Consider the following 24677-nt stretch of genomic DNA (forward strand, 5'->3'; position numbering starts at 1 on the left):
CCCTGTGTTTGAGTGTTTATTCTATAGAATTAGATTATATGCATTTCAAAACAGGGTCTACTCTGCTAAGTATAACATACAACATAATCGAGCCATTAATCGACCAATCCCTCGATCTGAGGCGTATGAAATTCATTATATTTATCTGGATTTGCACATTTATTTTCAGATGTCAATTTTGTTGTTTTAAAGCAAAACACTTTTTTAAACATCTGATTCACCACGGTAAATGGAGTGACAACAAAATGGCCTAACAAAATAAATGTTCAGCAACTTTATTCTGAAACTAGATATTGCAGTGACAAAAAAATAAATAAAAAGGATTTGGCACTATGGACCATTGCATTACACCAATAGGATGCTTACCACGTTATTAACTTTAATGTTAGTGTGATGGAGCAAAACCCATCACTGTATTATATACACCGATCAGCCATAACATTATGACCACTTGCCTAATATTGTGTAGGTCCCCCTTTTGCCACCAAAACAGCCCTGACCCGTTGAGGCATGGACTCCACTAGACCTCTGAAGGTGTGCTGTGGTATCTGGCACCAAGACGTTAGCAGCAGATCCTTTAAGTCCTGTAAGTTGCGAGGTGGGGCCTCCATGGATCGGACTTGTTTGTCCAGCACATCCCACAGATGCTCGATTGGATTGAGATCTGGGGAATTTGGAGGCCAAGTTAACACCTTGAACTTGTGATTCATCAGACCAGGCCACCTTCTTCCATTGCTCTGTGGTCCAGTTCTGATACTCACGTGCCCATTGTAGGCGCTTTCGGCAGTGGACAGGGGTCAGCATGGGCACCCTGACTGGTCTGTGGCTACGCAGCCCCGTACGCAATAAACTGCAATGCACTGTGTGTTCTGACACCTTTCTACCAGAACCAGCATGAACTTTTTCAGCAATTTGAGCTACAAGTAGCTCGTCTGTTGGATCAGACCACATGGGCCAGCCTTCGCTCCCCACGTGCATCAGTGAGCCTTGGCCACCCATGACCCTGTCGCCGGTTCACCGCTTTTCATTCCTTGGACCACTTTTGATAGGTACTGACCACTGCAGACCGGGAACACCCCACAAGAGCTGCAGTTTTGGAGATGCTCTGACCCAGTCATCTAGCCATCACAATTTGACCCTTGTCAAAGTCGCTCAGATCCCTACGCTTGCCCATTTTTCCTGCTTCTAACACATCAACTTTGAGGACAAAATGTTCACTTGCTGCCTAATATATCCTACCCACTGACAGGTGCCATGATAACGGGATTATCAGTGTTATTCACTTCACCTGTCAGTGGTCATAATGTTATGGCTGATCAGTGTATGTTTGTTTGTTAAACATGTTTAGTATCATTCTAGGTGTTATAATATTGCAATTAAAGACCATATGCATAGAAGGCAAGCCATAATGTGATTTCATACAAAGCCTATTTCAGAAGAGGTTAATAAGGTTAGTAAGGAAAAGAGAACTAACAAAGACTTACTTTGGGTGTCATTGAAAAGTGACCATATTGGTCACATTTTTTTGTTAATAGAACTAGTTACCTTAATCCAGCTATAAGGAAGGGGTTACTGTATTACTTTACAGTGTGATGCAAAATTTTGAGCAAAAACTAGCCCAACCCAAAGTCTAACCATAGTCTGAACTCTTAATAGCAAGTTAATTTTACATTTCATACAACTATGTATGAAGTTGCTATGCATCTAATAAGATTAATCTAAATCACTATTAAATAAACATTTGTATAACTATATGAATAATGAATACATTAATAATACAAGAGTCTGTTTTAAGTGTAGCCTCAAGTTGTGCCCACATACATGTAGCTCATGATGCGAATGTCAACTTTGGGAGTAGGATATGACCTTCACAATTATTTTGCTCTTAAACTATAGCAGATTTTATCTCCAGGCATTCCTGGTGAAAAGAATGAGAGGATACTAAATGAAATTTTTTTGGCAAAGAAGGAAAAAGTAAATCCATTTCATTTCACTCTTCTGACAGAAGTCATTTTCTTTAAGCAACCTCCACACTTCAAACCATTCCCTCTTTGTTTCCCAAGGTGATACGAGGTCATTTTAATGAAGAGAAAAAGGATGGCCAAAGGAGCTGCATTGTTTTTCTTCTGCCACTGCATCCCTCTTTATTAAATAAAAGAATGCATGACTGCTTTATTAAATATAAAATATTGAAATCCCCAAATTTCTGTTTGCACTCCACTCCTCCACTGTTAAATTGATTTTACGCTCCATAGCTATTTGCATTCGAAATAACGCATTGAATTAGTAACTGGGGTGGTGAGGGGGGGTCCATGTAGAAGGAACTCTATTTAGAGATTGCTCCCTGTATGTCTCAGAAATGACTAATTATAGGCTGCAAAGCAATGTTCTATATCATAAAAGAAAGTAGGTGTACAAATAAATTGAAAGTTAAATTATGCCATTATACATTCATATGTTGTTCATTTACCTGGTAACCTTATCTTAATCTCAATCCAAATCAATTTTCATGAATAGGAAATTAAACTTTAGATCTCTAATTGATATATATGTTCAGCTAAACATGATTCATTCCTATCCAAATAAATACTTTTTGAAAACAGTGACTTCAATTTAAAGAGGGGATTAGACCAATTATTTTAATGTTGGAGGGGAACCAGAACAGAAACTGTATTCAACAAAGTATTGCGGTCAAAATGTTACACATTGTTTTGTAAACATTGGTTTGGTCATTAAAATGTGCAAGATCACAGTTATAAACAGAACAGAAAACTGGAATGCATTAACAAAAAGAGAGATCTGTCAATGGCCTGAAGTATGAGAGATAATACTTGCTGCCAATGCTTAAAATATTACATATACAATAGCTATTTAGCATTTGTTCTAGATAAATACAGGTCAGATAACAGCATATTTTCAACTTCTTTAATATCTTAAGGGATAAGAGGAAATATAATAATGCTGTTCCAGTGTTTATACATTCAAAGCTGTTCTGGTATCCTGAAGCTATTTTCACAAATGGTTGACAAATTAAGATATTTCTATAAGAAGATTCACAGATTCAGATTTTAAAAAATCTGATAATATTCAAAGCTGTGATGAGAATGTTATCGATGGATTGATACACAATACTTTTTAAGAAATGTTTTACTGAAATGTATTAAATGAAATATTAAAACTGCAAGCATGATTGTCTTGAGATAAAACCTTATACGAAGGCATTTGAGTGACATTATAAATTGGCGTTCATTTACAGGGCTGGAATGATTATTAGAAGTTATTAAAGTTATGTTTTCAACTATATGTAAGCACACAATACAGCACTCTGGAAAGTAAACAAATATTTAAAAAAGTGTTTAATTCGTGAAGCCACATGTAGCAATGTAAATAAAACAAATAAAAAATAGTTTGTGTGTGTGATCTCTCAAGCTTTATAAACACATGTTCTCCTGTGGCCACTTTCTCCTGTCCCTGCCCATTTCTTAACTTCATGTAATACATGCAGGATGTAATAGACACCACCTGTTTTCCTGGGCTGCATTGCATAGGGTCCCTTGAGCTCGGCTACAACAGACAGGCTATGTTCAGCATCTGAGGTCACTGGAGAAGATTTCCACAGGGGAGAATAGGTGAGAGTCTGCTGAATCTCCCTGACATTTCCCTACCAATGAACAGGAAGAGTTTAATAAGCCATTTCTACATTTAACTAACAAGAACCATCCCTCTCATTCAATATTTTATAAAGAATTAATACAACACTCACCAACATTTATTTTCCTATAACGAAAATCGACGTCTTAGTCACCAGTTCCTCTCCACACTCCTAGTGTCCTCACAGCAACACATTGCATTCCCAGGTTGACTAGTAACCAGAATGTGTTTATTTTTATGTATTTCTTGTTTAAGAACTATCATGATCGCGCATTAATTCTATAAAAGCCATGTTATATATTTGGCTTTGGCATTTCACCTGGGGCAAAGTGCAACTGCTAATAAATCAATCAATTAATGTCTATTTATTTTCATGGGTTTGAAGATGGTGGTGTTTGTACTGTTTTAGCACAGCACTGCATGTACAGTCAGCTCTTGTAAGGTGTTTTATGAGGAGGTTGAATATCACACCTTGACAATTTAATCAGTACCATGAAAAACATAATTAAATTTAAATTAAATAATAATAATAAAAACATACCGCAAACCAACTCATGAAAGACAAGCTATTCTCAACTTCACAAATTTTTGAAAATCAATGCAAGTGTAGGTGTTATTTTTTGTTAAGTGAGATCACAGTATAGGAGTCAAACACACACCCCCGCTCCCACTCTGCAAACTTGTCCCTTCAGGCTGCTTTTGAGCCAGCTTGCTTTCATTTTAATTTTTTCTCAGCAAAATACCTAGCCACTACTTTTGAAATGGATATATTGGATAAGATCAGAAATCAGCAGCAGTTTTACAAATTTGTTTGATAACAAACTGCCACTGAACTACGTAATTCAGTCTTGACTTGATGTTACAACATTAGTATATTATTCAAATATTATTGTCCATAAGTATTCCTTTGTCACTTCAAATAACATCAGAAATACTGAATACTACTGAAATTACATACAGACAAGTGACAAATTAAAGGAAAAAACAACATAAAGTGTCTCAGTAAGGTGTTGGGCCACCACGAGCCACCAGAACAGCTCCAATGCTCTTGGCACAGATTCTAGACTCTCTGGACTCTACTGGAGGGATGGAACACCATTCTCCCAAAAGATATTCCCTCATTTGGTGTTTTGATGATGGTGGTGGAGAGCGCTGTCTAACACATCGGTCCAAAATCTCCCATAGGTGTTCAATTGGTTTGAGATCTGATGACTGCGAAGGCCATAGCATATGATTCACATCATTTTCATACTCATCAAATCATTCAGTGATCCCTCATGCCCTGTGGATGGGGGCATTGTCATCCTGGAAGAGACCACTCCCATCAGGATAGACATGTTTCACCATAGGATCAAGGTGATCACTCAGAATAACTTTGTAATGATTTGCAGTGACAAGTGGACTCAAACCAGAGCCTCCAGACCCCCCTCACTGTAGGGGTCAAACAGTCAGGCCTGTCCCGTTCTCTTGGTGTCCCACACATGCACTCGCCCACTTGTCGAGAACACTAGCCAGTTGAGTGTCTTTGTGACTGAAGCTCCTGCCATTCGTGCTCCAATAATGACCCCACTTACAAAATGACTTAGATCCTTTCCTGTTGCCATCTTGCTACAAAATTGAGGTCAATTGCTTAATTGTATCATGCAGTACACCTCTTTGGAGGCGTCTGCATTTGTTATGTTCCTCTACTCATTTATTCAGGTTTTTCCTTTAATTTGTCACCTGTTTGTGTGTGTGTGTGTATATATATATATATATATATATATATATATATATATATATATATACACTCACCTAAAGGATTATTAGGAACACCTGTTCAATTTCTCATTAATGCAATTATCTAACCAACCAATCACATGGCAGTTGCTTCAATGCATTTAGGGGTGTGGTCCTGGTCAAGACAATCTCCTGAACTCCAAACTGAATGTCTGAATGGGAAAGAAAGGTGATTTAAGCAATTTTGAGCGTGGCATGGTTGTTGGTGCCAGACGGGCCGCTCTGAGTATTTCACAATCTGCTCAGTTACTGGGATTTTCACGCACAACCATTTCTAGGGTTTACAAAGAATGGTGTGAAAAGGGAAAAACATCCAGTATGCGGCAGTCCTGTGGGCAAAAATGCCTTGTTGATGCTAGAGGTCAGAGGAGAATGGGCCGATTGATTCAAGCTGATAGAAGAGCAACTTTGACTGAAATAACCACTCGTTACAACCGAGGTATGCAGCAAAGCATTTGTGAAGCCACAACACGTACAACCTTGAGGCGGATGGGCTACAACAGCAGAAGACCCCACCGGGTACCACTCATCTCCACTACAAATAGGAAAAAGAGGCTACAATTTGCACAAGCTCACCAAAATTGGACAGTTGAAGACTGGAAAAATGTTGCCTGGTCTGATGAGTCTCGATTTCTGTTGAGACATTCAGATGGTAGAGTCAGAATTTGGCGTAAACAGAATGAGAACATGGATCCATCATGCCTTGTTACCACTGTGCAGGCTGGTGGTGGTGGTGTAATGGTGTGGGGGATGTTTTCTTGGCACACTTTAGGCCCCTTAGTGCCAACTGGGCATCGTTTAAATGCCACGGCCTACCTGAGCATTGTTTCTGACCATGTCCATCCCTTTATGACCACCATGTACCCATCCTCTGATGGCTACTTCCAGCAGGATAATGCACCATGTCACATGGTCGAATCATTTCAAATTGGTTTCTTGAACATGACAATGAGTTCACTGTACTAAACTGGCCCCCACAGTCACCAGATCTCAACCCAATAGAGCATCTTTGGGATGTGGTGGAACGGGAGCTTCGTGCCTTGGATGTGCATCCCACAAATCTCCATCAACTGCAAGATGGTATCCTATCAATATGGGCCAACATTTCTAAAGAATGCTTTCAGCACCTTGTTGAATCAATGCCACGTAGAATTAAGGCAGTTCTGAAGGCGAAAGGGGGTCAAACACAGTATTAGTATGGTGTTCCTAATAATCCTTTAGGTGAGTGTATATATATATAAATTAATGAATCACATTTTAAAACCTGAGTATGCAACATACGCTTCTTTAATCAGAACACTACATATGATCACTAATTTACTAAATGTATCACCTACCTTATATTTCACACACTATCATAATATATACTATACCATATGAAAATCTAACAATGGCAACCACATTTGAGTTTGAGTTTAACAGGTACTATCTTATGTTACATACATTAGTGTTAGTCAGAGCACCTTTTTTTCCAAGTCCATTTAATGTGCTGATATATTTAGTCCATGAATTGATAGTCCTGATGGAGTAGGTGACATAGTCAGTGATTAAGTATTCCTGTTTAATGTTCTTACTTTAAATACAAGTTTAAGTAAAACTTATTTTAGCAAATGCATTGTGTTTATTCATGAATGGAATCTGTTCACATTACATGAACAACAATATCTTGAAAGTCACAAAGATTTTTTTTTGGGGGCGGGGGAATCTGAATAGTGCGCATCTATTAGGACGAATACGATATATATATATATATACACACACACATACGTACACACACATACGTACACATTCTAAAGTTAACATTTTGAAATCTTAAAAAGTGGACCACTTGATTTTGTGGTGCTCTTGAAACACATTTATTTTTATCCTGTTGCAATACTTCTCATATTACTTATCAAGAAAATATTTATCCACCTCCATGTGGCTTTTCATGTTAAACAATCAAAAATAAATACATTAGTTAAAAGGAAGAGACCTGTGGGTGAAAGAAAAAGCAAGAAATCAGAGTTGTATTTAGACACAGGCTTGTAGCTATGGAAACAGGCCTATCCTGTCCCATAACCGTCATTTGACTGAAGTGTTTATGGAAAAGTTGTTTCTTTAGTCACCATTCACTATAATTAATCTGGTTATGGAGATTATTCATTTTGTGAAATAATCTGGTCCACCAATTGCTAATGGTAGCAAGATATTGGTGAAAATTATTTCAGTGTTTATACTATAGTTTTGCATGAACAGCAGTAACTTGAATATGAACTAACAAAGAGCAATATATAAACACTGAATCTTTTGATGTACAGATTTTCAAAATCCTTACACTTAAGAATACCACACTATACATATATTCTTTTCAAGCATGTGCAAAATAAATTTTTGAGCCTTTTGATCTTCACTTACTTATTAACTCCAAATCATATTTAATATTCATGCCTGTGACAGATACTGCAAAGTGGCCACCACCTTGAATAATTACAGCAACAAATAAATGTAATAACCTCATAAAGTGCTTTATTTATTTGAGCTAGTATCCTGCCTTGCTGACTAATGTGTTCCCCCCCTCACATAAACCATTTAATTTCTGGCTTACTTTGACTTTGAAAGAAGAGTTAACTGCATAATGTTTTGCAGGTATTTAATTCCCTTTTTGCATTTTTAGATTATCCCAGAAAGAAGCAGATACAATTTTCAAACTGAATAAAGCACTAAACATTCAAATTGCAACACACTGTCTTTATCACAAGAAGCTGTGATGGACTGCTATCATAATCATTGTCATCATCCCGTTATGTGATATGTAAATGTAGGTAAATGGTGAGATACTCAGCCTTTCTGTCATATTAACAAATGGAGGCTAGTGATCAGACTGTAACAGCATGAGGCGGCTTCAAAACACAGAAGTGAGGGAGAAGAGATTACACACAAAGATGCTGCAGAGAGCGGATGTGTGGGAAATGAAGCGGGATGGTGAAGCAGGTGAACAGACTCTAAACCCAGTGGGAAGGAAAATGAAGGGTTAGCGAAGGGGATAATTAAAAAAGAAAACTTCTCATAAAATACATTTTTAAGAAATGTGTAGACGGTGTCAAGAATGAAAGACTAAAGGAAAGTGACACACCTGGGACAGTTATGCAGATAAATAGCCTCAGGGAGAATGTTCAGAGGAGGAAATATTGCAGAGAAAGTAGGAAAATGGAGTTCGTTTAATTTAAACACGCCAAAGCTGAATGCATTTTTACCTTTATCATATGTTATGAAGAGCAATTTCCACATTAAATGTTTTTGTCAGATTTTTCAAATACCATGATTCAGGAGTTTATGGACATTAGGGAGCTTCATTTCTGTGCATTGTGTAGGACAATATTACACAATTTTTTTAATGCAACCTAACTTACATTTTCACTTTATATAAAAGTAGAACAATTTTAATATCTTAATGAACAGAAGAAGGAGTGTTGGTTGTAATCCAATAATAGTCATTTAGTTATTGCATAAACATTTTCCCCAGTTCCTCATTATAGATTTATTATGAACATAACTGCTGCTCATCTTAAACTGGAGCATCTGTATGTTCATTTTAATTTCAGCCTGCTTTCTCCACACCAATTGGGAAAAAACATAAAGCAAGTTCTTTACAGTGAAATAGGCTTCTACGATGTCTGAACTACTGTATCATTAATTTTCTCTCATTTATGTCTTAGCTTTAAAGTCTTTCTGGCTGTTTGCAACATTAAATATTTTGGATATCAGTGGTGCAAGATTATGTTTTTGAATTTCAATATGGCTGGGGCATCTCTAATTCAATTTGCCATCAGAACAGGTGTGTCACAAAATTGTGAAACTCTTGAGAAAACAACTATATATAATTCATTATAATTACTTAAATTCCTATATATATATATATATATATATACACCGATCAACCATAACATTATGACCACTGACAGGTGAAGTGAATAACACTGATAATCTTGTTATCATGGCACCTGTCAGTGGGTGGGATATATTACACAGCACGTGAACATTGAGTCCTCAAAGTTGATGTGTTAGAAGCAGGAAAAATGGGCAAGCGTAAGGATCTGATCGACTTTGACAAGAGCCACATTGTGATGGCTAGACGACTGAGTCAGAGCATCTCCAAAACTGCAGCTCTTGTGGGGTGTTCCTGGTCTGCAGTGGTCAGTACCTATCAAAAGTGGCCAAGGAAGGAAAAGCAGTGAACCGGCGACAGGGTCATGGGCAGCCAAAGCTCACTGATGCACGTGGGGAGTGAAGGCTGGCCCGTGTGGTCCAATCCAACAGACAAGCTACTGTAGCTCAAATTGCTGAAAAAGTGAATGCTGGTTCTGACAGAAAGGTGTCAGAACACACAGTACTGTTAGGGCTGTTTTGGCGGCAAAAGGGGGACCTAAACAATATTAGGCAGGTGGTCATAATGTTATGGCTGATCGGTGTATATATATATATATAAGGCGGACCCTTAACTGAATCACTGAAAAACTTATATTTTATAAATAGATTACATATAAGTTTTAAATCCTTACAATAGCCTGATCCCTAACCTTTGCCAACACCAACATTTCAATCTAGGCTGGTTCAGTTAAGTCAGTAGAAAAGCAACACCAACCTTAACATAAGCTTACATTTACTGTAGACTAACTCAAATTGGAGTTATAAACTTAATTTATACACATATAATTAAAGGCATTAACCACGATCTCCCAGCATTCATTGCTTTGCATCCCTCATTACCAATGTAACCTTCATTTTAACACTTCATTTAAATGTATAATTTAGCTAAATTACTCAAAATAGTGTTCTCATTTACACTCTTCCTACCTTCATTGGTATGCTTAATTAAAACATAGATTGGGCCAAAAAAAGGTGATTTTTGTATTAAAGATTCAAATCTACAGTTGTTGAAGACATACAAATTAATTAGCCTAAATACTAAATAAAATGTAGAATATGTATTCCCAACTGTGACATGGCTTTGCAGTGCTGAAAAGAGAGACTTTTCACTATGACCCATTGTATTTCAATATGATATCTGTCACATTTTAAAGGCCTATCAGCTACCTGAAATCCAACCAACAAAATTGTCACCCAAATCTACACCTGATTTAGTTAAGGCAGCAGAAATGCAACCCTCACCAATGCCTAAGATTATCCTCTATCACTAACCCAAGCCTGCACCAAAGTGTAGCCCTACATTTAACACTTAATTTAAATACATAATTTATCTAAATTACTAAAAATCATGCTCTCTAAACAAATTAAATGCAAGCCTTAGGCAAATGCTACCTTCATTTGTAACCTTTAATTAAAATCCACAAATCTACACCTGATTCAGTTAACATAATGGCAAGACAGTTTGAACCTTAAGTGTTTCATGGAGACACTACCTCCAGCCTAGACTAAAGTGTTACCCTAATTTCATCGCTACATTTAATTTTAATGCAACAGAACTAAAATACCCCAAACAATGGGGTTCTAATTTAAAAATGTAAATGTATAATTGAATATGAAATATCAAAATCTTCAGTTCCTACATGAGTAATACTTATACCTAAATAATATTAATTGTCTTTATTCAAAACTGATCTTGCATTGCTGTACTTCTGTACATGTACTATTAATTAATTTGACAGATGTCTTTATCCAAGGCCAGAATGTCATGAAATGTTCTGGTCAGGGTTACTGATGAGTAAATAAAGGAGTGTAAAAATATATACATCACCATGTGTGTTGTCAGTGGTTAAGATAAACCAAATTTTTGTTGTTGTTAACATTCACATCCTTACGAGTTTGCAAAAAATGACTTCACTACAAGCACAAGGACTGGTTTGGAGACATTGAATCATGTGTAACAGATAGCAGGCAAGGATAAATGTATGTATGTAAGCTGTAATGAAAGGGATTGATGCAGACAAAGCATACAATTTTAAAAACAACACATAGTGATGTATAACACTATGTTAGAATCCCCATTTTACTCTTTAAACCCATCTCTCTCCTTGTAATTGTTTGCAATAAGTAGTAATGCTTAAAAGAGCAGGAGCCCTTCCCAGAGGATCACATTCTGAGTATCTGACTGGATTTTATTGCTTTAATATGGAGAACATTATTTCTTCAATAGTTAATCCCACTTTCTGTGGTTGCCAGGCAAACAGCATTTGTAAACACTGCAATATGTAAACTGAGGAAACTCCAAAACAATGTTCAGTTCCTCAGAGATACATTGGAATATCACTTCAATCTTTTATTAATTCAGTTCTGAAACTGCCAAAATAGTTTAATGATCCCCTGCATCTCACCCCATTAAGCCAGTTTACTAGCAGTGAGTCATGCAGCCTGGAAATCACACATTTGGAATTCTGATATTGGTTAAGAATGCTACACCAACTGTCCTATGGGCTACTGGTCTATGCACAGAAATATCAAGTGAAATGAAAATAGATGGGCTTCTCTTAGATCAGAATGACCTCTTTAGAAGAACAAACAAATCTCATATGTATCCTGGGTGCAAATACAATAAGTGAAAATAACTTTGAAAATGTGTTTTTCTCTGGTAATGAAAACATAAACATTTGAAATACCTTAATTAAACTGGAAAATGATTAAAGGTGATTAAAAAAAAACCTATTGTGATTTTCAAAATGACTCTAAAAATGAATGGGATCAGGACAACATCTTTAATACCTTTGGGGACGGTATATGTTTGCAGATCTCACGTGCAGACTAACCTTCAGTTTCCAGCAAAGAAGGTTATTTTGTTCCTCACAGAAACGGCACGTAGTAAACAAGATGAAAAATAGTGGTCCATCTTCAGGGCTACAGGAACATTTGAATAGCTGCTAATGAGAAGAGGATGTTCCATATAACTAATTGCGTCCCATTTTAATACTATTTCCTGAGGCTGAGTGACCCAAATATTTGAACCCCACAGGACTATTTTTCTATGTATTATTCTCAAAGGTACTGCATACATACCATACATATATACATATATCTCTCTATATATATTTATACACAGATACATATACAATATTTGCAATGTACAATATAACTTCAATAACTCCGGTTAGGCCTCACAAAAAGGGCATTAACAGACCTAAGTCAATCTTTGTGGAAGGTGGAAACCTGCAAATACACTGGTCCTATATGTTCAGCAATTCAATGTGGAACATTTGAGTGCCAGTGAGGGGTCTAATAAAAAGAAGTTTTGGAATCAAAATTCCTGCTTTAAACCTATTAACTATAACTTTATAACTTCTGTTAAAGTACTGTTGAATGACAGGAAGACTCTGACAGATGTACAAGGTGTAAACAGCTATAGCTATGTGCCCTTAAGGTGTTGTGTGCAGCCAACTGTACCCTCTCATTTTTGACTGGATGCTTCCACAAACATTTTACATCTCAAGGGGCTGTTGTTTATTATCTTGCCTAAAGAAACTGCAAGCTTAGCCAGCCATAAAATAATAAAAATTTCCATATGATCCTGATGAGAGAACTACTGGACAATTACTGTGTAACTTTAATCACCTTTAGTTTAATATAATGTAGTAGTAGTCTAAAACGTAGACAAGCCACCATTAAAGTGTTACATGTTATTGAAGCAATTATATAATATTCATGGGAGTGCATTATGTAACAGAGAGTGTAATACATTTTAAAAAACAAAACTATTGTTTTAAGCTTACTGCCCAGAATTCTGAAGAAAACAACTTTGATTTTTAAAATAATTAATTTAAATCAGATTTTATATATATATATATTTCTGCATTGAAAAAGACAGCCTTCCCATATAGATTTTATAAATGGAACAAAACACACACAAAAAAAAACCTTGGTATATCCAAATTAGACAAAATACATGTTAGAATTAGCAAAGAAGAATGTGCTTGTATCATAAAGCATTACAAACTTGGATAGTTAAAAAAATAAAGGTTCTTTTGGGCTCTATTTAGCACCTTTTGGTTCTTGCAAACAAATGTGGAACCATTTATGAGAGCATTCCATGAATGAAGAAAAGAACCTTCAAGGAGCCATTATTAATTAATTAGCAGACATTTAAAAAGGGTCTTAAGTTGTATAAAAGTGACAAGATTTTATGTGTATAGCTCCTTGATTAAGTTGTTTGTCTTCAGACTTCCTTTTCTAGTAATTTATTGTTGTTTGATTAAATTAAAATTTTCTGCCCTTCCTTAAGTTAATCTTATATACTGTAGCACTAGTGTGCAGCTGCTCTGGCATCAGCATCAGGACAGAGGCATGCCGGGAGCAGCTCTCCACTGGGAAATTAACCCTGGAGGACAGGACTGTGGGTGGTTGGTCGACAGTCCTGTGAGTCCCGACCCCTCTACTGTCTGTCTCACCCTGGCTAGTAAAGGAGCCTGGCATAGCCCCCCTAGCTTTCCCCTCTATCTGTGTTTCACTCAGTGTACATTTCTACATGTTTTTTCTACATAAGCAATTGAGCAGTCAGTTCAATACATGAGTGGTTTGGTTTTGGTTTTGGGATGTAATTTTGTTATTTGCTTTTTACCTGTTGTTCAGAGTAAGTGCTACACTATGTATTATTGTTTTCAATCACTTTGACTAAATTTCATAAATGAAAATCAAGTATTGGGTACAATGCAAATTTGACTTTCTATATGCTGTTATGTCCTTTATTTCACAGCTTTGTGTGTTTCTCAGTTTCCAATTTACAGTCAATAATTTCATACAGTACTTGCTATGAGTTAAAGCTATACAATAATAATATCAAAACCAAAAAAATAAGTTATTAAAAGTGGGGAATAACTGATATATTGTTTTGAGCCATGCAGTTCTATGCTGTGGAACCCTAGAGGTTCAAAACAATACCCTAGAGCTGGGGTAGTCAATTATTTTGTGTCAGGGTCCAAATTTCTTGGTTAAGGTATAGTCAAGGTCCAGACATGGGGGGGTGTCACAACTTCAAATGACCCTTTCCAACACACACAATTCTGTGAATTAGTAATATACCCCATTGCTTATATTTAGTACATTCATTTGTACAAAGTACAAAAATAAAATGTTTAAATACTTGTATATATTAGTATTAAAACGGTTTCAGACCACTTCAATTTTAATGTGTTAAAGATTATTGTAGTCATATAGATAAACATAATAGAAACTTTCAAGCAGTTTTTGTCTAATTAGATTCAAGTTCTTCACCATTCCCATTTGTCCCACTGTGCACTGCACAAAATCAGTGTTGAAAAATGAGGGCAGGGTGTATTGAATAATTCAGTAATTCATTGTCATATGATTTTGACAATTGGAGACCTGAAATGCGTGATTCTGAGTCAAAAAACATAGCTCAAAATCTCCATGAAATCAGGCAGATTTGGACTCAAACATATATTTGCTTCACAACCACATATCACCAACGAAAAACACATATCAACCAACATTATATATGCAAACTATACACGGTTTCTGTTGCTTCTCAATCACAGATCTATGTCAGTGGGTCTCTGTAATTGAAACGGGTGAGGATGCACAATTCTCGATTTGTGCACTGCTAGAAATATGCGTCTGCATTGGAAATCAGCTGTTTCCACCCCTGACTTAGGAGTTTCTAGGTGAATACAAGCTATTGCACCCCCCGGTCGTGTGTATGCACTTTTATATTTTAGAGGCGATGTTGACATGTGTCCACACGACAAACGATGCACATTTTAGCTGCTTATTTATAGAAATCAGGTAAACGGAATACATGTTTTTGTTTTGTGTTTTTGATGAGTACAAAGTGCCACTCTTGCCCCAGTCCAGAGTGTGTGCAGAGAACCTGAAACCTGGAATCTGCGAGCAATCAACTGACTAAATGGAACACTAGCTCTATATAGGACACCCATATTAATACATCACATCATATTGGCTAATAGCCAGGAATTGCTGCGACTAGGTTCCACACTATAACAAGCATGCAACAAACCTCCGTATCATTATATTTTTTATTTTATTTTTAAAATATATACTGTATACATATATGATAAAAAGTTATTTAAAAGTCAAAAGCGTCTGGTGGTCCAGATTTGGCCCGCGGGCCGCCTTTTGATGACCCCTGCCCTAGAGCTTCAGAAACTTGATCTATATGGAAGCTTTCTGAGGGCCATATATGAAGCAACCCATGGAACCCTGTTTGGTTCTATATTGCACCATTTATTGTAAGAGTGTATATATACATACATACATACACATACATGTACATTTATTTTTGATAAGCAGCAGCATGTACCAGTCTAATTACTTTTGATGTAAAATATGTAAGAATTGTGATTTATACAGAATTTCCAGTGAAGGATAACTGGAATGATGTATATTATTCTGCACTGAACTTCGTACTTAATAAACACTAATTAGTAAGTTGCATTTTTATCATAAATAGTACCTACTCTATGCCTCCCAAAATAAAACAACAACAAAAACAACCACCACCACCAAATGAATGTATGTCTCTTGAATGAATGGTGTTTCCCCCCCTTGTGTAAAGGCCATACAGCTGTTCTATTTGATTGAAACACAGTTAACATAAAGGGTTCGCAAGTAAAGAGGCCTTTTCACCTAAGTTGTGCCTCTCTGGGTTCAAATGGATATTGTCCACCCAATTCTAGAGCAACATTTCACATCAGGACTCACATCATGAATCTGTCAAAATAGTTTATTGTCCAGAAGCTAGATAGGGAAACTGTCTTATTGATGGGTTTCTATCCTCTATTTCACATTTTGTTATATAACACAGTACATGTCCACATAATAGATTTCTATATTGAATATGCTGCTGCAAAGTTCAGTTTGTAAAAATCCTTGATATGAGACTCTGAATGACTTATTAATGCAAGGTTTAATTAGACTATTCCATGTGGATGCTGAAGGGTAGATTGAAATAGGTATTATAGGTGTGGAAGATTGCTGCTGAGCCATTTGTCTTACAGTATTATCATCATTATAATGAAATGGTATAGGTCTAATATCTATATATAAAATATAAGGCGGCTTTGAATCAGACAATCAAAATATCAATTCATATCTGTGTTTGTTCAGTGTTTATATTTATAATGGTTGAGCAATCTTAACACAATTATTAATTAATCTTCATGAATAACAGTGAAGATGAGGGCTTAAGTGTAACATTCAAGTTACTTTTGTATAATTTACTGGTCCAATAAATAAGGACAAAGGTACACATTATGTTTTCTTGCAATGTCAGAAGATCGAAAGTGACCAAAAGTCAAGTTTAAAATTCATTGATCATTGTAGAGAAGTTGTACAGTTTCTTTCTCAGGAACTGCAGCATGTAAAAGTCAAAGTGATCAAAGGTTCAAGGAAATGGTCTCAAACTGAAAGTTAATTGTAAAGTATGCAGTTACAGAAATTCTAAATGTTACTCTACTAAAATAAATCTACAATGATAAGTGCAAACTAAACTAAAATAAACCACAAACAACAAATAAATAACCATTTAATTTTGCCAAAAGCTCTTGCAAATATTCCAAATGTTTCCAAGCTTACATGAAGATATCATTCCTGTAATATTTACCCTATTACTTGTAAAGGCTTTCTTCTTTAAAAATGGGGCAAACAGAAGCATATTAATCTTATAGGACAGGACATACTGCTGGGTGGGGCAAAGTGACATTGTGAAAAATGAGCCGATGGATGTTGTGTTGGATATGACAGAGATTAGATCATCAGTTGTGAATTCTGTCAGTAATGTTCACATATCTTGCATTGACACTAATTGCCTTCTGCCATTGAAAAATATTACTAATTACCATCTGCAGTTCTGTTAGTATTCTGTAGAGTACTATGATAGGGTGGGTGTTTAACATAGCAAATGCCAGACAATGTGAATGTGTCACAACACATTTAAGAGAAATAAAACTTCACCTACCAGTTACCACCTAACAAGTAAAAAAAATATATAATGTAATGATTAGAAACAGAGACGCTAAGATTGTAATTTGTGAATTTGATGACATGGATTTTATGGAAAACCTACGAAAACATGATTCCTCCACTACTGAAACATATCAGGGATGGGTTTCACAAGCTTTGTGTGTCTCTGTGTTGACAGGTATAAACTGACTCAGCCTGGGCACTTGAATGTAAATTCTCATTTAAAGACCTCAGTTGAATCCCACCATTTATAGGCATGACTGATTTTTTTCTTCCCTCCAGTCTATTTGCTCCAGCCTACCTTCAGCAAAGCAGACAATGTACAGCATATCCCTCTACAGCCTAATAAATGTAACCTCATGTACAAAACCGCGTCTCACTAAACCATCTCAAATAAATATGACTAAACCTCTGTGACACATATGTTTAAAGGTTTGCCAAATGCCAGTACCAGAATGTAAATCTTTGCAATAGCAGTTTCTTTAACGTTTTAAGCAAGCACCGGCTTTTGATTAATTTAATATGAATTTAAATATGAACTAGTGTGGAATATGTCACCACTAATCCATGTTTTCTCAGCACGAAATAAATATGAATTCTAATGTTCAGAACTACCAGTGAAGTACTTTGCAACTACAAGCTCATGAAAGTTCAGCAGAATTCAATCATGATTTCATACAGGTGTAGATAAATCGGAAGCACTGCCCAAGGGGGAGGGGTTTCTGTGCACTTTCGTAGGAATCTGATCGAAACGTCACTCTATCAAAGCTGCTATTGGCCCCTGCACACGTCATTCAGAACAGGTCCTTTCCCACTTCCTGTTCTATAAAATGTGACGTCTGCGCAAGTTTGTCCTCTTTTGCCATTTTGCTGGACACGTGAGCTTTCTGTGTCTATGTGTTGCATTAGGCCTTAAAACTGCATATTTCGGCTGGCTGGCTTCACTAATAGTGTTGTTCATCACCGTTTCGCTACATCTCTGTCTCTTTTGTGTGCCTTATTAGTTATATTTATAGCTATAATTTCGATCCTGTCTGTCTGCGCACCGGAGCTCCAGGTGCGATTTCAGTTTCAGTTTTGGTTCACAAATAGAACATTTAAATATAATAATCATTTTAATATAGTGCCATACATTATCCAATTGATTGCTGTGTTGTTGTTTTTTCCACAGGGCTTTTTCCTCCACAGCAGGAGTGGTAGTAGCGGCAGTAAAATCTGAGGCCTGGCCACCCAGCCTAAGCCTCAGTCTGTCGTAAGAGATCTCGCCTGCGTGAGGAGCTCCTCTGGCAGCTTGCGCCCTCACTACAGCCCACAACAGCGGCTGTAGGAAATCTCACTCTCCCAGCTTGCTGGGATCGAGTTCTGCTGTGCTCCACCGTCCGTGTGTGCAGGCCTCGGTTCTAGGCCCCGCATCAGCTGGTGGCCTACTACCCTCGGCCCCTCGTCCCCCCGGACCCCACGAAACCCCGGCACACACGGTGTGGTTATGCCTACAGGCCTACGTGGCGCTTGTATCCTACACCTGGTGTTTGGAATATACAGTGTTCTGTCCGGCAACAACAAGGTTGTGTCTGGTTGGTGTTGCAGTGCCCCCATGTCCATAAACGTTGTCGAGTGGAGCCGCACTTACAGCATCGAGCCTGCTAGGCGCTCCACTTGTTGTGGTGGCGTTTCAGTTGTTGTGTGCCCCCTGGTGCAAACAGTGACTGGCGCCCCCGCTGCACGTGTGCGCTCGGCGATGAGCTCCTCTTGCCTCTGCCATTGCGCCGCTTGCGGCCGACACCTTGCCCACCTGGAGCGGTGAGGTCCTCTGCCCTGTCTATCTGGGCACTGACAGGGCACGAATTGACCGTGACTTCCAGGTCCTCTATGGCACGCCCAGAACTCCAGCCTCCCAATGGGCGCCACCGCAATTTCCGCTGCGCCCGGCGATCTCCCACTCCTGCAAGTGACAGTAGGGGTTCGGTGGCTCTGGTCCTCCACCTTTCCCTGGGCCCCTCCTTCTCCTCCCCTAGACACGCAGCTTTGGAGACAGCAGCGCCTCCTGCGCCTGCTTGCCTGCCTGCTGCTATGGCAGCTGCTCCCCCTGCAGCAGCCGCACCCTCCCTGCCTGACGTGACCATGGTGTGTCCTGCTTCGGCCGCGCACACCCATGCACAAGCACATGAGTGACAGGGAAGAGGGGTGGAGCGATGCCCATGGGACCCCTTCCCCTCTTCTGAGCTGTTGCTAGCCCCCTCCCCGCTGTGCTGTCAGCGACGGAGGTCCGGCTCCATGGACAGAGAGCGAGATGAGGCCATCCTTGCCCTGAATAGCAGCATGGACCACCTCTGCGCCCCCTCCTGTTTGTGCAGGCAGTGCAAACAGCAGCTCAGGCCCTACCCCCTAATATCTCAAGTCTCCACCACCAGCCCATGTGCTGCTGGACTCTAATAGCGCTTTTCCACCGACAAGGAGCTGGTACTGGAGCCAGAGCCGGTGCTCGGCCTGGGAACCAGCTGATCTTTTTGGGAACCGGCCTGCTTTTCCACCGGTTTTGGAACAGAACACTGACGTCACTGGATGTGGGCGTTCCCAAGCACGGAGTAGAAGAGAAACACAGCAATAATAATCAGCACCGAGGCGACTGCGTCTTTAAACCCTATTTAACCATCACAATCAAACTCATTCCGTGTCTATACACAGCACAGATACATTGTAAAAAACAAAACAAAACAAAATATGAAAATACAACTATACGAATATGCTAAGATAACTCAGTCTTTTATTTGTATTGATTTTTATTGATGCATTAAGGGATTTACACCGATTCGCTATTTCAGAAACTTTTACTGTATTGAATAAAGATAATAGTTAACATGCATTCGTCACCACGCACACAGTTCATTATGAATATACTTTGTATGTGTGGATACATTTTCATTCATTTTGTGGTGTATTTATTCTTATTTAAAACACAATGACTATAGGCTAGCCTATTGATTATGGATGTGGCTGTTTTGGGGGTATTTGCGGCGCAGTCGCGGGCAGATCAATAAACTGTCGGACGATCTCAGGTGATGTTAATAGTTTGATGGGAAATTGTGCTTATTGATGAAGTCTGGGATGATGGTCCAAAATCACTGTTGCATTGTCCCTGTTGCCAGACACGCAGCAATGCTCTTATGTTCTGAAAGTCGTCCTGGATAAGAGCGTCTGCTAACAAATACATAATAATAATAATAATAATAATAATAATAATAATAATAATAATAATAATAATAATAATCCATTGTCAGCACTGCTGGCGTGTGAGCACAAAGCGCATCACTGTAACAGATCTTATTGTGTATTTGATCTTCTCTTACTGTACAATACGTATGTTTTGTGTAATTCACCCTGTGCTAAGAAAATGAATTTATTCATACATTATTAATCATGCGCAAACCAACCCGGGACACATGACTCATAGGGGCGCTGGATTCAGCGTAACACCGGACCAGTTAATGACCAGTTCATTAACAAACAACATTTCTGTCCAATCTATATCATCGCATTAACTCTCCATCATCATAATATCGCTGTAACACGTCTTTCCTGTCACAGAAGCTGCGCTCAGTCGTCTCTCATTGCTGCCATTTGACAACTCCTAACTAGTTATTGACCTGGTGAGACCATATTGTTACTGTAGTGTCTCTCTCTGACAGACCGCTGTTTGCTGCTGATTTAGCTAATTTTTAATCAAAACTCTCCTGACTGCTCGCGTCTCTGCTGGCATTTTAAACATGGCGGCTGCTCTCCAGCAAATCACTTTCTGTGCAGATTACTTTACTCCACCCCCCCGACTCTTGACGTCACTGGTTCTTAGGTTCCAGACCAGCAAGTTTGTGGTGCCAGAAAAAGTGGCTCCGTGCTGGCACTGAGCCAGTTCTTTTGCGGTTGAAAAGAAAAAAATGGTTCCAAATTAGGCACGGCTCCGAACTAGCACCGGCTCCTTGTCGGTGGAAAAGTGATATAAGGGGAGCCTCTCTGCCCTGTCTGTGCTATACATTATCCGATTGCTTGTTGTGTTGTTTTTTTGTCCACAGGGCTTTTTCATCCACAGCAGGAGTGGTAGGAGGGAGGAGGACCACCTATTACTCAGCCCGCATGCGGGATTTAAGTCATTAATTAGCCAGCTGTTTGTTATTCAGTAGGTCAGGGGTTCACTGCCACGTTAAAGCACGGAAGGCGCACAAGTTGCTTGATTGCCCACTCCATATATTGTGCAAGTAGATATATGGCCTCGCTCCTAGATGCGCTAGTAGAGCAGCCGGCCTTAGAGCGTGACTGCAGTCCTTGTTCCTGGGCAGCCCAGGTGTGGCCCCAAGGGGCCTCTGTGGCTCCTGTCTGGAGTTGTGTTGCCAAGGCCCCCTAGTGGTCGCCTCGGGGCAGGCTCCCTTATCAGTTCACTGCCTCCTCCCTTGCGACGGTTTTGTTATACAGTAACCCCTCCCCCTTGGGCAGTGCTTCCGACTTGAAAAGTAACGATAGGTTGCGAATGCAACCCAGTTTATCTGAAAAAGGAAGCACTGCCCAAGGGTTGCAAAGTCATGCAAGAGTTGTAGCTCCTGGCAAAAGAGGAAGAACCTGTGCTGATGTCACGTTTTATGGAACAGGAAGTGTGAAGGGACCTGTTCTGAGTGACGAGCGCAGGGGCCAATGGCAGATTTGATAGAGTGACATTTTCAATCGGGTTCCTATGGAAGTGCGCAGAAACCCCTCCCCCTTGGGCAGTGCTTCCTTTTTCAGATAACCTGGGGTTATTCGCAACCTATCATTTTATTATACTGTAGCTAAATCTGCTTAATTATCATTCTGAAAGAGTTTTAAATTATATATATATATATTTAAATACATTACCAGTACTACTTCAAATATGGCAGATGGTGTGCTATTACTCACTGCCATTACAAGTTAGGATTGTGAAAAGGGAGAAAGGTGAAGCTCCAAGTAACTTCTCTTTGCAGTTTTGAATTTCTGACCCCACCCCCCCAGTATATCTGGATATGTGTATATTGAAAATGTAAAATATTGCACACACATTTTGGTAACAATAAATCTCCCAGTTACAGTGTATTTACATTAGGGATGTGACAGAGCTGACAGGAAATCTGTTGGATGTGGATTTTAAAGCATTCAATCTGCACAGATGCAGATGTAATGTATTGAGTTGTAGGTTAAGGGGCATGTTTTATTTGCCAGTATTACTGTAAAATCATTTTGCTACAGTTTTTTTTTTTTTAAGGTGAAATATTTAACAATTTATTTTATTTAAATTACAGACTGCAAATGTGTTAGAGCTTAAATAAAAATTTACTCAGAGTCCTAAAAGTGATTGTAAGAGAGTACTTGTATTACTTTTATTTCACTTTTAAAACTATAACAATTGCATGAGTTATCAGACAGTCTGAATTAAATGTTCAGAGATGCAAAAGTTACTATTGAACATGGTTTCTTATGTTCTTAACATGTATCTAATACCATTATTAATAGTCACTTTACTACTTAGTACTTGTAGTTTAATAGTGGTAAATTAAATAGAAAAAAACACTCCCACTTTGCATTGTTAGGCAGTAGCCTGCTGTGATGATCATCATAGGGGGAGTTTACATGCAGGTGAAGTGATAATGCACGTGCACATTTGGCGTCAAGTTTGCGGCCAAGAAAAATGGCCACAGCGGAGGACTGTGTCAATCCAAAAAATACAATACAATTGATGTGGGTCTGTTGTGCACTGTTAGGTACTTTACATTGTGTTGTAATCCTAACATTATAAAACTTTATATTCACAACTTGCTAGCTCCATCATTGATGTGAAAAACAGCCCAGGTAAAATCAGGAAAACAAAGTATTAAAAAGCTAGACGTAAGGTACAAGCCACAGCTGTACACTGTTTTATTTGAACACGCTGTCACATGAAAGCCATAGATTCTGTGATGTTTGAGTCTCGAATATTGTTCCGAATATTGTTCTCGTGCATGTAAACATATATATATATATTTGTCTCAAGTATGGTTATAACACACAAGTAAACTCCACCATAGATGACACCAGCAACACTGAAAATACATTCACTTTGTACACTACTGGGTGGTGCATAAAGATACACTTTAGCCAGTCTTGCCAGTACAGGTAGTCGATACAGGTTCATTTTCCACCACAGCAAAGGGCTTACACCTCCAGTGGTGTAGTGGTAGAAAAGGAGGGGGTGCTGCACGTATTGTTTGTATGTAAATTGTTACAATAATAAGCGGTCTTTATTACATATTCTCATCATATTATTTCTGACAAATACATCGAGCAAGGAAATATTTTAATTACATTTGTTAATAATTTAAAATATTTTGAATTGAGAAACATGAGATTGAAAAATTGGTGGAGCACCTCTCTACTACACCCCTGTCTTAGAGGCGGAGTTCCACCTTGCATGTATTTTGAAGTGACGGAGTGGTGGTCTGGTGCGCTCTGGCAGCACTACACCCCTGCAGCAACCACATCATCCCTTCTCTCTCTAAAATAAAATCTGGAATGTACTGACTGAATGACCAGACTGGCTTCATGCATGTGCATGTTGCAATGGGAAGACAAACATATGGAAAAAAAAAATTCCTAACTTCCTCAAAACCCTAAATTACATAGTAGGTACTCATTTACTACATATGTATTTTCTCATAAGAACAGTATTTATGCAATATTATAAAACTAGTCCCAATTTTCCATATCAAAAAAGCTAAACATGTTTTGAGAATGAGTGACTATGGTTGTATAACAGTGGTTACATTGCATGAACAATGTAAACAAATGGTGGGGTCAATGCATTCATCCATGCATTTTCAAACCAGCTAATCCTGGTGAAGGTCGTGGCGGTAGCAGCAAACTAAGCTGGGCGGACCAAACCTCCTTTTCCTCCACCACACATTCCAACTCCTCCTGGGGGATTCCCCGGCATTCTCAAGATAGCCGGGAGACATAATCTCTCCATCGTTTCCTGGGTTGGCCACGAGATCTCCAATCATTGGCCCATGCCCGGTATAGCACCAAGGGTAGCCTCCCAGTGGGCATCCTTACCAAATCGGAGATCTTGAGGCTCAAAAATTAGGACCCTTTTATATGCAAGACATTTTTAAAGAAAACAATGTTGATACATAGTTACAATTGTGTACTTACATATACCATTCACCATTTTTACACATTAAGTAGATTGTAATAATATATAATTACACTGTACTTACGAGTAATAACAGATGTAGTTACTTAGTAACTATGTAAATACACTGTAACTGGGAGACATATTGTAAAGT

This window comes from Amia ocellicauda, chromosome 4, assembly GCF_036373705.1.
Source record: "Amia ocellicauda isolate fAmiCal2 chromosome 4, fAmiCal2.hap1, whole genome shotgun sequence".
In the NCBI taxonomy this organism is placed as follows: domain Eukaryota; kingdom Metazoa; phylum Chordata; class Actinopteri; order Amiiformes; family Amiidae; genus Amia; species Amia ocellicauda.